Below are 13,709 nucleotides of genomic sequence, written 5' to 3'. Positions count from 1 at the left end.
AAGATCACTGTCAGTTATTTAAAACAGAAATGTGAACGTATCAAATATGTTTAAATATGTACGGTTGATATATCTGAAAATCGTAGAAAAGAAAATGGGACTTCTTGTCGAGACGTTGCTAATGATAAAATGTTGTGTCAAAGCTAGCTAATGTCAGTAATTATGTTGGTGCGGTAATCAACTGGATCCAAAAGATGGTCAAGTGGTTGTTATTAACGCCGTCATCAACTGCAGTTGCCAGTTGACTTGGGTACGGGCAAACAGAAGGCGAGCTGCGCGATATTGCTGCGTTGAACGGAGCATTCGAACAAGACATCTGTGTCGTAAGGACACTTCTCTTAACCTGTTCCTTATTGTCTGGTCAGACATCGTGACTCCAGTGATCCTCCTGAGGTCTTGTTGCTGTTCTCTGGCAGTTGCTGAACGACGCCTCAATGCACGGATGGTCTGATATTGGTCATCCTGTGGGGTTGTCATGCGTCCACGACCTTGTCCAACCCTTTTTGTGAACTGGCATGTCTCATTGTAGCAATTCCACAAGCGGTGAATAACTGACGTAGAGACATTGAGATACACAGAAACACGACGAAAAGTCCATCCTTCCTGGGTCAAAGTGACTGCCCTTGCAACTTGAACCTCGTCAAGATGTCTCATGGGATGTGCTGGTTGATATATAACATGCTCAAATGACCACAGTAGTCTGTGTACCTCACGACGACACACAGACGCACCGCTATTCACTTTGTTTTGAGGAGTCACCTGACAGTTTAATGCATAGCTACACCTAAAGATGGAGTATAACTTCAATTTGACATACCCTTAGTAGCTAAGGTTTCAAGGTATGCTGTACAACCATTAGAACTCCATCTACCAAATTGATACAGACGTTACAAAACATGTTCCCCTAATTTATTTTGATCTGTGTATGTTGTTGCAGAGAAACCATTCACATTCTAGTGTGTGCCTCTGTAGATCAGTGGTAGAGTGTCGAACCCCAGATCCCAAGATAGCAAGTTCAAACCCAGCACGGGTAGTCGTATTTTTCAAAGGCGGAAAAGAAGTCCATTCTACACTCCATGTTGAAATTAATGAGCAGACAGCCAGATGGTATCAAATTAAAAAATGTCTGCACACGATAGCCGAGGCCATACGATTATTATTATTTTTATTTTTTTTATTCGTTGTGCCCAACTGTGGAGCGCGTTTGAACTTATTTTGCACAATGTTTCTTCTTCTTTTCTTCCCAACATCTCTTCATTTTTTCACTGTGTTCCTTTCTGCGTGTTTCTGTCCAGCCTGTGTTTTTTCTTGTTGGTTTCTCTGCAAATTTATGTTTGTTTACTAAGCTTCTAAATTTCATTCTATCTTGAATGGTTTTGTCCTCAATACCCATTTCTTGTAGATCTTCATGAATTTCTACTAACCAATTGTTGCGGATTTTCAGGGTTAGAGCTAGATTTAGAATTTTCTTTGTCAGCCTGTTGTTATCCATTCTGTGTAGGTGTCCGTAGAATTTTAGTCGTCTCTTTCTGATGGTATCTGTGATTTTTTCTGTGAATTGAAAAATTTTGTGTGGTTTCTTTTTCATCCAAATTCCATTTTTGAACTTTGGTCCTAGGATTTTTCTGAGAATTTTCCTCTCTTGTTTCTCAGTGCTTTTCATTTGTGACCACCGCCAATGATCAGTGTTTCAGATGCATAAAGTGCCTCTGGTTTGATGACTGTATTGTAGTGTCGTAATTTTGCATTTTTTATATACATCTTTTGTTGTATCTGTTCCATGTGATTTTGTAAGCCCTTTGCAGTTTAGCAGTTCTTTCTTTGTTAGCTTCCTGATTTAACCCTGCTGGCTGAATAATTTCACCTAGATACTTGAATTTGTCTACTTGGGAAACTATTCCACATTTGGTGATTTATGGTTCATTGTCAAATCTTGATTTAGTTCCTTCCATAAACTGCATCTTTTCAAATGAAATTTGAAGTCCGGTGTTTGCTGCTATTTCATGCAATTTTTCTATGGAGTGGATTTCTTCTTGTCTGTTGTTCGAAAGGATCGCAAGGTCATCGAGGTGAATTTTGTCTTTAAGAAATCTGCCAAGAAATGTTTATACCTTTAGTTTCTTTTCTCCATTCACGAATCACTTTTTCCAACACTAAATTGAATAGTAGTGGGGATAGTCCATCTCCCTGTCGGACACCAATTCTGATTTCCAACGGTTCAGAAATTTCTCCCAGGAACTTAACTTTTGATGTTGTGTTGGTCAGAGTTTGTTTAATCAATTCCCTCGTTTTCCTGTCGACTCGAAATTCCTCTAGTATGTTGAACAGGGTCTGCCGATCTATGGAATCATACGCCTTTTTGAAGTCAACAAAGGTGATTACTGTTTGTTTGGTTTTGCGAATCTGTAGTATGGTTTTTAGGTTTAGGATTTGTTCTGCACAGGATCTCCCTTTTCGGAATCCAGCCTGATAATCTCCGATCAGGTGGTCTGTTTGTTTCTCTCTTAAGTAGAGCTTTAGAGAAGATTTTATATACGAGTGAGAGGAGAGAAATTCTTCTGTAGTTATTAATATCTGATTTGTCTCCTTTCTTGTGAAGTGGGTGAATCAATGCACATTTTCAATCCTGCGGAATTTCTTCAGAAAACCAGATGTCCTGTAAGATTTTTTGAATACTCTGGGCCAGTTTGTCACCACCAATTTTCAACATTTCAGCGATTATTCCATCTTCTCCTGGTGCTTTGTTGTCTTTTAAATCTCTTATTATTTGTTTGACTTCTTGTAATGTGGGGGTTCTAAATCTGGATTAGGTGTTGGTTTTTCATAGGTGAATTGTTCTTTTGGAGATTCACAGTCTAAAAGGTCCATGAAATGGTTTGCTAGGAGTTCACAATTTCCCTTATTACTTGTCCAATAACGGACCATTTATATTGGTATTATTACTTGTTTCCAAAGTCCCGTCTGTACGTTTGAAACAGAGACTAGGTGCCTGGTATTTGGATAATTCTTCTCGGAATGTTCTGTAGAAGTTCCGTGTATTGTTTTTCTTGAAATCATCTTTGATTTCTGCCAGTCTGTTTTGATCATATTTTCGTTTTTCAGATCTGATGATTTTTGAGGTTTGTTTCTGTGTTTTGAAGAATTCATCACAATTTTGATCAGTTTTATGCGAACTCCAGTTTAGCCAGGACCTAATTCTGACTTCTATGGCCTTGTCACAGGTGTCATTCCACCACCTGTGTTTGCGTTTCCTTTGGGGGTTGTTGATGTTTTGTGAAGCTTTCAAGAGTGTGTCCTTGAGTTCTAGCCAGTTTGAAGGAGCATCGTCTGAGATATTCGCAAGGAAATTGTCTGAATTCTGTCTCAGAAATTCAGGGTCGATTCTTGGGTTTCTGATTGTTTTGGTTTTCTTCCTGTTGGGTTGAAACTTTACTTTAACAAGAGATAGGTGGTGACTTTAATGTTCATAATTTCTTTTTGATTTTTCTTGGAAATAGCCACATGGTCTAGTTGAAATTCTCCTAAATGCATGTTCGGGGATCTCCATGTCATTTTCTTTTGTGGAAGTGTCAGGAAATGGGTTGACATCAAGTTTAGATTGAAATTCTCGCAGAAGCCAATTAAACATTCTCCATTGTTAATGGTTCTTTTGTGAGCAGGGTAAAGTCCTACAGACAGTGGACCTAAATTTCTTCTCTTTGCCAATTTGTGCATTGAAGTCCCCCAGCAGAATTTTGACATGATGGTTTGGAATTTTGGCTGTAGTTTCTTCTAGTAATTCCCAGAAGTCATCTTCGTTCTGTGGGTCTTTTTGATTGTAATTGTTTGTAGGTGCATGTGCATTGATAAGTGTATAAGCTATGTTTCCTGATTTGATTGTCATTAGCGAAATTCTTTCAGAAGGAGATGTAAAGTATAATACCGAATTAGTGATATTTTTTCTCACTGCAAAACCAGTGCCAAATGGTAATATTTTGTTAGGGAGGAAGGTAGCTGGTTTACCTTTATAAATTCTATAGTTTCCTGATTCAAAATGATTTTTGTCACTGTACCTAGTTTCTTGGAGTGCCAGAATTTGGATGTTGAGTTGGTCTAATGTGTCTGTTACGTGCTTCAACTTTCCAATTTTGCAAAGCGTGTTGATGTTTGAAGTGCCAATAAAATGTTTTTCCTTTGGGCGAAGAGATTTGGGAAGCTCCGATACATTCCCGCATGATATTCTTGGTCCCCCAGAATCCGATGACCGAGAAAACCTAGTATGAATACTAGGGCCTGGGGTAGTAGTATCATGAACTGACGTTGCCATCATGCTAATAAATTTATCATTCTACGTTGCGATTTTATTTGACGTAAATAAATATCAAACGAAAACACGTTCACTTCCTTATATAAATTACTTTTATTTACACTGTACGTCACAACCCACAATTATACACAGTAGCAAATGACACTATATACAACACTCAATAGCGGAGTACCCTGAAGTCGATTCTGACAAGTACAGATATCAACAACGCTGGCGCGCGCACTATAACATACTCTCTCTTGAATTCCCTGCCTCACTCACTCTCTCACTCGAGTCCAATGATCTGACTGACTGGCTAACTGACTTGACAGCTCGATGTTTATACTATTCGATCAACCATCTAGAATGATCGACTTCTGGAAGAGTTCTTACAACACTCTAATGAAACACACTCGAAACATCGATTGACCAGCTAGTCGAATGGGTACTCAAATGTTCTTTCGATATTTAAAAATGTACATGGAAATATCTACAACATTCGTAATGTCTCTACATCTATCTGGATAATAAAACCTTACTGTAAGTTTCCAGAACCTTTCAGATATACCAAATATAGTACAATAAGTCTAATATACGAACATTATGGAATTTTCTACAGCTTTCGACTCTATAGATTTTTAGGTTATACAATACATATTTGAGGTTATGCAATTTTATACTACATATTTACAGAGAAACCATATACTAGTCATGTTTAACACTTAATAAAAGATAATTTAGCATTAAATAAACTGTGATTAAAATATATTAAACATAATAATTGAAGGTTTTACACCAGTTACAGCGTCGTACGTACGACAATTATCCCCCCCTAAAACCTTCAACATCTATTCTGTACATTCCTTACACTAGGTCTTAAATTATAGCTAGGTGTCCTTATATCTATGTCTTCGTCTCGCTTATCCTCCAAGGTAGGTATCGGTGTGTGCTGATCCTCCATGAAGTCTGCCTTCTTCTGGAGCCCTGTAGAGAGCATCGACTCCTCGGTCTCTCAGACTTCTTGTAGGGGTTGAGGTAACGCCTTCAATTCCGATGCATGCACCTTCGTCGGCGGTGTAGTCTTTAGGAGATACACACCATTTCCCTACTTGGTATCCACTTCAAAAGGTCCAAGCCACTTGGGAGCCATCCCAGCATGGAACTTCTGAAGTTTGTTGCTAAGGGGATGGTTTCGATGAAGAACTAGTGTTCCAGGTCTGAATTCCCTTTCCTCTGGCGCATCGTTGTTCTCGGCTTCTCTTCTTGAACGCTTTTCGGCCTGGCAGTGCACCTGTTGAATCTGCCGCTGGTTCTATGTATGCCAGGTATCAGGATCCTCTGGTCCCTCTCTTTGTCCATGGACAAAATTCCAGTCACCAGTTCTCTTTATTGGACGTCCAAGGAAAAGTTCTGCAGGTGAGAAACCTGTGATGCGGTTGACCTGTTGTCTGATGGCCAGAAGGGACTCGTGGAGGTGTTGGTCCCATTTGGTATGTTCTCCGTCGACCAAGTGAATCCGAAGCATCTTCTTTAGCTCCTGGTTTATCTTGGATTTCGTACCTACTGACATCAATGTAGTCTCTTAAGGGCTAATTTTCATACCATACCCATCGTATCTACTTTTCCAAGAGTTTAGACTGCAGGCTTTCGGCACAATCTGCCATTAGGACCAAGTCGTCAGTCTAGGCCAGACTGCTTACTACATTTTCTCCTAACTGAATCCCTCCCTGCCATTTATACCTTTCAGCATGTGGTCCATGTAAACTACGAACAACAATGGTGAAAGTTTACAGCCTTGTCTAACCCCTGTAAGTATCCTGAACCAAGAATTCATTCTCCCATCAATTCTCACTGCAGCCCAATTGTCAGTATAAGTGCCTTTGATTGATTATATATATATATACACACACACACACACCCTTAATCCCATAGTCCCCCATTATGGGGAACATCTTTTCGTTCGGTACCCTGTCATATGCTTTCTCTAGATCTACGAATCATAAACATAACTGACTGTTGCAAGTTATAAATCTCATTCCGTATTGATGGTTATCACTTTACAAATGAAAATATTTATAAAATCCTCCTTATCAATACAAATCAAGCCATCTGTTAGATGAAGCAAAGTCTATACATGTTTCAGCCTAATCTCAAGGCCATCTTCAGTAGCAGAACAGTAATTACATAATACACAAACAAATAAAAAATTGTAATGAAGTGAAGTGACAATGATCATGATTAGTGAATTAAAAACATATTGAGGTACAAAGTCCTCTCGTCTAATAGATCGTTCTTGAATTGTCAAATAAATCTTGCTGGCTTTTAAAATGAAAACGCTGTGCTGAGGAGTGTAGTGAGACCGTCAGTACTATGGATTAAAAAAAGGAACATCTGTAATGAGAAAAAGGAATTATGAGTGGATGAAAAACAAGTTTAAAATGTACGAAAAGAAAACTCATTTAACTTACTTGTAAATAAAAGTTGTCGTCTTGAATGGAGATGACCTTGTCAGCCTCAAGTCACATTGACAACTAAGCCTGTGTGTGGCTTACTGTGTATCTGTGTCAATGTGGTTGGGAGGGGGAGTGGAGGGGGAGGGACGATGTGAATCACGGGAGGAGGGTATTGATGGAAGGGCGGGTCTGGTTCTAGAATGTTGGTTGAATCTGAATTAGCGGTTAATAGGTTACCTACAAACGTTCAAAATGAGGTTAGATATGAAGTTAAGCGAAAGTTACTTTCTTCTTTCGATCAGAAACATACCGGTACTGGTAAACCCAATAAAGAACAAGTCATCAACATACGCAGTCTCAAAAAGAAAATTAAAGATAATGACTTAATAGTAACTAAAACAGATAAAGGTAATGCTACTGTAGTTACGAAGAAAAGTGACTACGTAAATAAAGCACAATCCTTCTTTACTAACAATAACGTAATAAAAAAAGATCCTACTAATAGAATACAAAGAGAACTGAAAGCTTTAATTTAGAACCTTTTATTCTTGTTTAATGACCTAAAAAAATCAAAGTTGATCATCATGAATCCCAAGTTACCTACGGCAAAAGCGTTACCGAAGATTCACAAGGCGGATGTCCCCATAAGGCCCGTTATTAACTTCAGAAGTAGTCCGACGTACAAAATATCCCAATATATTCACAATTTTCCTAAAACACATTACTTCTTTCAATCTAGTACGTCAGTTAAAAATTCCCTAGAGTTCTGCTGCAATAGAATAAAAAATCTCACGTTACGGAAACATTACACCCTTCACTCCTTTGACATAGTCAATATGTACATGAATGTACCCGTCATTAAAATCATCGAAATAGTAAAAAACAATCTTTCCAAATTCAGTAAATTGACTGTAGGGGAGGTAGAAGAGTTTGTTCAGATCCTCAAGTTTATATTAAATAATGTTTTTTTTTCACTTTTAATAACATCATATACCAACAGAAGGGTCTTCCTATGGGCTCACCTGCCTCGGGAATCCTCGCTGATATTTACGTACATTTCCTTGAATACACTCATATTATAGGTAAAAAATTTAATAGGATCAAACATTGGACTCGGTACGTGGATGTTACTTTTATTATCCTGGATTCTCACATTACTGATAGCAACACCGTTCTTGAATTACTTAATAACCTGGATCCGCACATAAAGTTTACGATAGAATCCGAAAACAATTTTAATATTTACAGGAAGCCCACTCACACAATAAACACAATCCACAAAACTTCTCTACACCCAGGGACACAGAAGAAGACAGCTTACAATAGTATGATTTTCAGAGCTCTTAATGTTCCTTTATCCCGTAAGAATTTTAGAAAGGAAATCAACACCATTTATGCAATAGCCGAAGGTAATGGTTTCAGTAAAGCTTTCGTGAACAAACTTCTCAATAAATTTAAAAATAAACCCAAGACCACCTTAGAAAAAGAATCTTCCCCTAAAGAGAAGTTCACCATATTTACCTTTAACTCATTGGGCCCGAGCCACGGAACCGTTCCGTGCTTCGTCTCGGTGGACCAAATGCCGGACCACGGAACTGTTCCGTTGTCTCATTTTACTGCGTAATTCAACTTTCCCTCAAGAGATGGCAGAGTGGGTTGCATTTGTGATTTGTGTAGGGATTCTTTCTTTGCAATGTTATATGCTCTTTGCTAATATATATCGATAGTGTGCTTGGTAATATTAGTTTGAAGTGGGCTATCTCTTGACTTTGAGATTCGCTTGTAAACAAGATGGCTGCCAGTATAGAACTGATATTTACAGATATATAACCCCTTGTAGGAAGTAATGATGATTTGGAATGTAATTTTTTCAGTGAAATTATTAGTAATATTAGTACTAGTGTGAGCAAAGCTCCTGAAGAACAAATAGATGTGGAAATCGAAGAAGGCCGTGTTACAGCTCAGCAGGCGGACTGAGTACGGACCCGTGATGCTAATAAAATAAAATGTTTTACTGTATTCCTTGTTGCGCAGTTTGTGGTATGAAAGCCTTTTGTTTTCATGTATATTTAAATCTTTAATGGTCTTGTAAGTAAGAAATTTCTCACGATATGAATCGACACTATATTTCCTCCAAAATAATCCCAGCGCCAATGCAGTTTCAATCCAACAAATATGCAGGGCTCAATGGGTTAATAATAACATATATCCTATTTCAAACGTCTTTAAAAAACACAAGTTAAAAGTAGCTTTCAAGACCGTTCACACCAATGCAAAAACGTTTAATTCTCATACTGTCAACAGCAACAAAAAATTTTCAAACTGGGATATACAAATTAAAATGCCAATCATGTCTTTCAATGTATATTGGGCATACAGCTCGCAGCTTCAATGTAAGATACTCCGAACACCTCAATGTCCTAAAGTACAATCGCTACTCAGCCATGAGCGAACATTGTAGAGAGAAAAATCATAAGTACACAACAATTTATCAAGATTAAAAGATCCTGCATTATGAACAGAAAGGTCCCTTACTTAATATACTAAAGAATACTTATATAGATATCGACCAATATAATAATCCCATGTACAACTTGAATGAAATCAATGAAAAGAAAAATATTTTATTGGAAACCTTTGTCCCGCTCATTTGTGAACAATTCATTAATAAGAACGAGTTTCACTACCGACATTCTAGAACAAGACCTGCCCTTCCATCAATACCCTCCTCCCGTGATTCACATCATCCCTCCCTCTTCGCCCCTCCCCCTCCATTCCCCCTCCCAACCACATCGACACAGATACACAGTAAGCCACACACAGGCTTAGTTGTCAATGTGACTTGAGGCTTACAAGGTCATCTCCATTCAAGATGACAACTTTTATTTACAAGTAAGTTAAATGAGGTTTTTTTTGTACATTTTTAACTTGTTTTTCATCCACTCATAATTCCTTTTTCCCATTACAGATGTTAATCCATAGTATTGACGGTCTCACTACACTCCTCAGCACAGTGTTTTCATTTTAACAGTCAGCAAGTTTTATTTGACAATTCAAGAACGATCTATTAGACGAGAGGACTTTGTACCTCAATATGTTTTTAATTCACTAATCATGATCACTGTACTTCACTTCATTACGATTTTTAATTTGTTTGTGTATTATGTAATTACTGTTCTGCTACTGAAGATTAGGCTGAAACATGTATAGACTTTGTTTCATCTAACAGATGACTTGATTTGTATTGATAAGGAGGATTTTATAAATATTTTCATTTGTAAAGTGATAACTGTCTGCTCCTCTCGTAGCATTTTTCAGTTACCTGACACATACTGGAAACCACACTGGTTTTCATCCAACTCTCTCTCAACCACTGATTGCACCCTCCTTTTCAATATGCCAGTCAATAATTTGCCTAGTATACTGATCAATGAGACACCTCGATAGTTGTTGCAACCCTGCCTGTTTCCTTGCTTATAGATAAGTGCAGTTACTGCTTTTGTCCAATCTGAAGGTACCTTACCAACACTCCATGGTAATCTTATTACTCTATGAAGTCATTTCATCCCCGCCGTCCCACTATACTTCTCCATATCAGGTCTAATTTCATCTTTGTGCTGCTTTATGACAATGAACTTTATTTACCATCCTATCCACTTCCTCAAGCGTAATATCACCAACTTTATTTTCCTCCTCCCGATAAGCTTGGTTGTTTGCAACATCACCAGGAGGATTTACTTTTACTTTGAGAATATTTTCAAAATATTCCTTCCACCTGTCCAGTGATTCCCTGGTATATATTATGAGTTCACCTGAATTACTCAAAATACTGTTCTTTCCCTTTTTCCCTTCCCTTTCCTAAGATTCTTTATTCCTGTCAAGAAAGGTTTCCCTGCTGCTTGACCTAGCCTTTCCAGGTTATTACCAAAATCTACCCATGACTTCTGTTCAGTTTCAACAACTATTTGTTTTACTCTGTTTCTGTCATTTAGGTACCATTCCCTGTCTGCATCAGCCCTTGTTTGGAGCCATTTTCTGATAAGCCTTCATCATTCCTCGAAGATATTTGCTTTTTCTCATTTTTACACACAGTTGTTCGTAGGCATTCCCTTGCTGCTTCTACTACAGCATCCCTGTTTGTCACCCATTCTCTTTCTATATCCTGAACCTACTTTCTGTTCAGTTCCTGTCCTAATTCCTCCAACTGCCAAATCTACCCACATCATTCTCTCATTTACGTGCCTAACAGAGTATTCCTGATGAACAGCCCTTCCCCACACTCTATCCTTCCCTGTTTAACACCTGTCAAGTACACTTCATAATCTCCTATCTCTTCCTCATTATCTTCCCTTACCCAAATATCATTTACTCCTTGCACATCCAGATGTATTCTCTTTGCTGATTCAGCCAGTTCTACTTTCTTTCTTCCATAAGCCCCATTAATATTGATAGCTCCCCATCGAATGCCATTTCGTTCGCCAGGTTGTTTCCAAGGAGTCTCTCACCTGTCAAATGGGAATGAGACTCCGGTACTCCCCATAGTTCCAATGCCTGCTTAAAACGTTGTAAATTTCATTATTGGTTCCATATTGCATTAAGATTATATATAATTTACAAAGTTTTATTCCACCTACTCAATACTGTACAATAACTGCAATGTCTATAAATACATTACAATATGTTATTGAGGTAAAAAATAAGCTCTACAACATCCGTTCTCATAATAATTCACCCAGCCTTTCTGACAACACTAGTAAGAAGAAAATAATAACCGAGCAAAAAATTCTACATGCCCTAAATAAGAAAATAAAAAGACAACGATTCTATTGTGATTAAAGCCGACAAAGGAAACACAACAGTAATTATGGATAAAAATGAATACATCAGTAAAACATCCGATTTCTTCACAGTTAATTCTTTTTCCGTAATTAAAATAGATCCTACACAAAAAGTCCAAAGACTCCTCAAACAAACTTTAAATAACACCTCCTTTCTGCCTACTGAACTAGAGAAAAGTCAACTTATAAGTATGAACCTGGGTCTTCCTACTGCCGGAGCTCTCCCAAAGATACATAAGGCCGGTGTTCCCATTCGAGCAAACATTAATTATAGACCGAGTCCATTGTACAAAACATCGCAATTTATCCAAAGTTTCTTAAGGAATAACTACCAATTCTTATCTAAGAATCAATCAATCAATACTGATCTGCATTTAGAGCAGTCGCCCACATGGCAGATTCCCTATCTGTTGCTTTCCTAGCCTTTTCCTAAATGATTTCAAAGAAATTGGAAATTTATCGAACGTCTCCCTTGGTAAGTTATTCCAATCCCTAACTCCCCTTCCTATAAAAGAATATTTGCCCCAGTTTGTCCTCTTGAATTCCAACTTTATCTTTCCTACTTTTATAAACGCCATTGAAACTTATTCGTCTACTAATGTCATTCCACGCCATCTCTCCGCTGACAGTTTGGAACATACCACTTATGATGTAGATGTTGATTCCCATAGGGAACCTAAAATATTTTTCCCAAATGAGTAAATTTATAATACCAATATAATGGTCCGTTATTGGACATTATAAATTTTCCAGCTAACTCATTCTTGGTTGCCTGCGTTTCGCCCTCGTGTGCTAACTTAGCAATGTCCAATAACGGACCATTATATTGGTATTACATACCACTTAGTCGAGCAGCTCTTCTTCTTTCTCTTAATTCTTCCCAAACCAAACTTTGCAACATTTTTGTAACGCTACTCTTTTGTCGGAAATCACCCAGAACAAATCTAGCTGCTTTTCTTTGGATTTTTTCCAGTTCTTGAATCAGGTAATCCTGGTGAGGGTCCCATACACTGGAACCATACTCTAGTTGGGGTCTTACCAGAAACTTATATGCACTCTCCTTTACATCCTTACTACAACCCCTAAACACCCTCATAACCATGTGCAGAGGTCTGTACCCTTTATTTACAATCATATTTATGTGATTACCCCAATGAAGATCTTTCCTTATATTAACACCTAGATACCTACAATGATCCCCAAAAGGAACTTTCACCCCATCAACGCAGTAATTAAAACTGAGAGGACTTTTCCTATTTGTGAAACTCACAACCTGCCTTTTAACCCCGTTTATCAACATACCAGTGCCTGCTGTCCATCTCACAACATTTTCGAGGTCACGTTGCAGTTGCTCACAATCTTGTAACTTATTTATCACTCTATAGAGAATAACATCATCCACAAAAAGCCTTACCTCCGATTCCACTCCTTTACTCATATCATTTATATATATAAGAAAACATAAAGGTCCAATAATACTGCCTTGAGGAATTCCCCTCTTAATTATTACAGGGTCAGATAAAGCTTCACCTACTCTAATTCTCTGAGATCTATTTTCTAGAAATATAGCAAACCATTCAGTCACTCTTTTGTCTAGTCCAATTGCACTCATTTTTGCTAGTAGTCTCCCATGATCCACCCTATCAAATGCTTTAGACAGGTCAATCGCGATACAGTCCATTTGACCTCCAGAATCTAAGATATCTGCTATATCTTGCTGGAATCCTACAAGTTGAGCTTCAGTGGAATAACCTTTCCTAAAACCGAATTGCCTTCTATCAAACCAGTTATTAATTTCACAAACATGTCTAATATAATCAGAAAGAATGCCTTCCCAAAGCTTACATACAATGCATGTCAAACTGACTGGCCTGTAATGTCACCCTTTCCTTTATACACAGGGGCTACTATAGCAACTCTCCATTCATCTGGTATAGCTCCTCCGACCAAACAATAATCAAATAAGTACTTCAGATATGATACTATATCCCAACCCATTGTCTTTAGTATATCCCCAGAAATCTGATTAATTCGAGCCGCTTTTCTCGTTTTCAACTTTTTGTAACTTATTGTAAATGTCATTGTTATCATATGTAAATTTTATTACTTCTTTGGCCTTAGTCTCCTCCTCTA

At 37.9% G+C, this 13,709-nt stretch overlaps 1 protein-coding gene across 4 annotated transcripts in view; it reads left to right on the top strand.

The window, feature by feature from the left end:
* Positions 1-13,709, top strand: part of Cul5 (cullin 5) — a 277,814-nt gene that overhangs the window by 227,423 nt on the left and 36,682 nt on the right. The gene's annotated exons all lie outside the window — the stretch shown is intronic.

The sequence above is a fragment of the Anabrus simplex genome, chromosome 3 (genome assembly GCF_040414725.1).
Source record: "Anabrus simplex isolate iqAnaSimp1 chromosome 3, ASM4041472v1, whole genome shotgun sequence".
NCBI classification, from domain to species: Eukaryota; Metazoa; Arthropoda; class Insecta; order Orthoptera; family Tettigoniidae; genus Anabrus; species Anabrus simplex.
The sequence above is the reverse complement of the archived record's forward strand: the minus strand, read 5'-3'. Positions and strand labels throughout refer to the sequence as shown.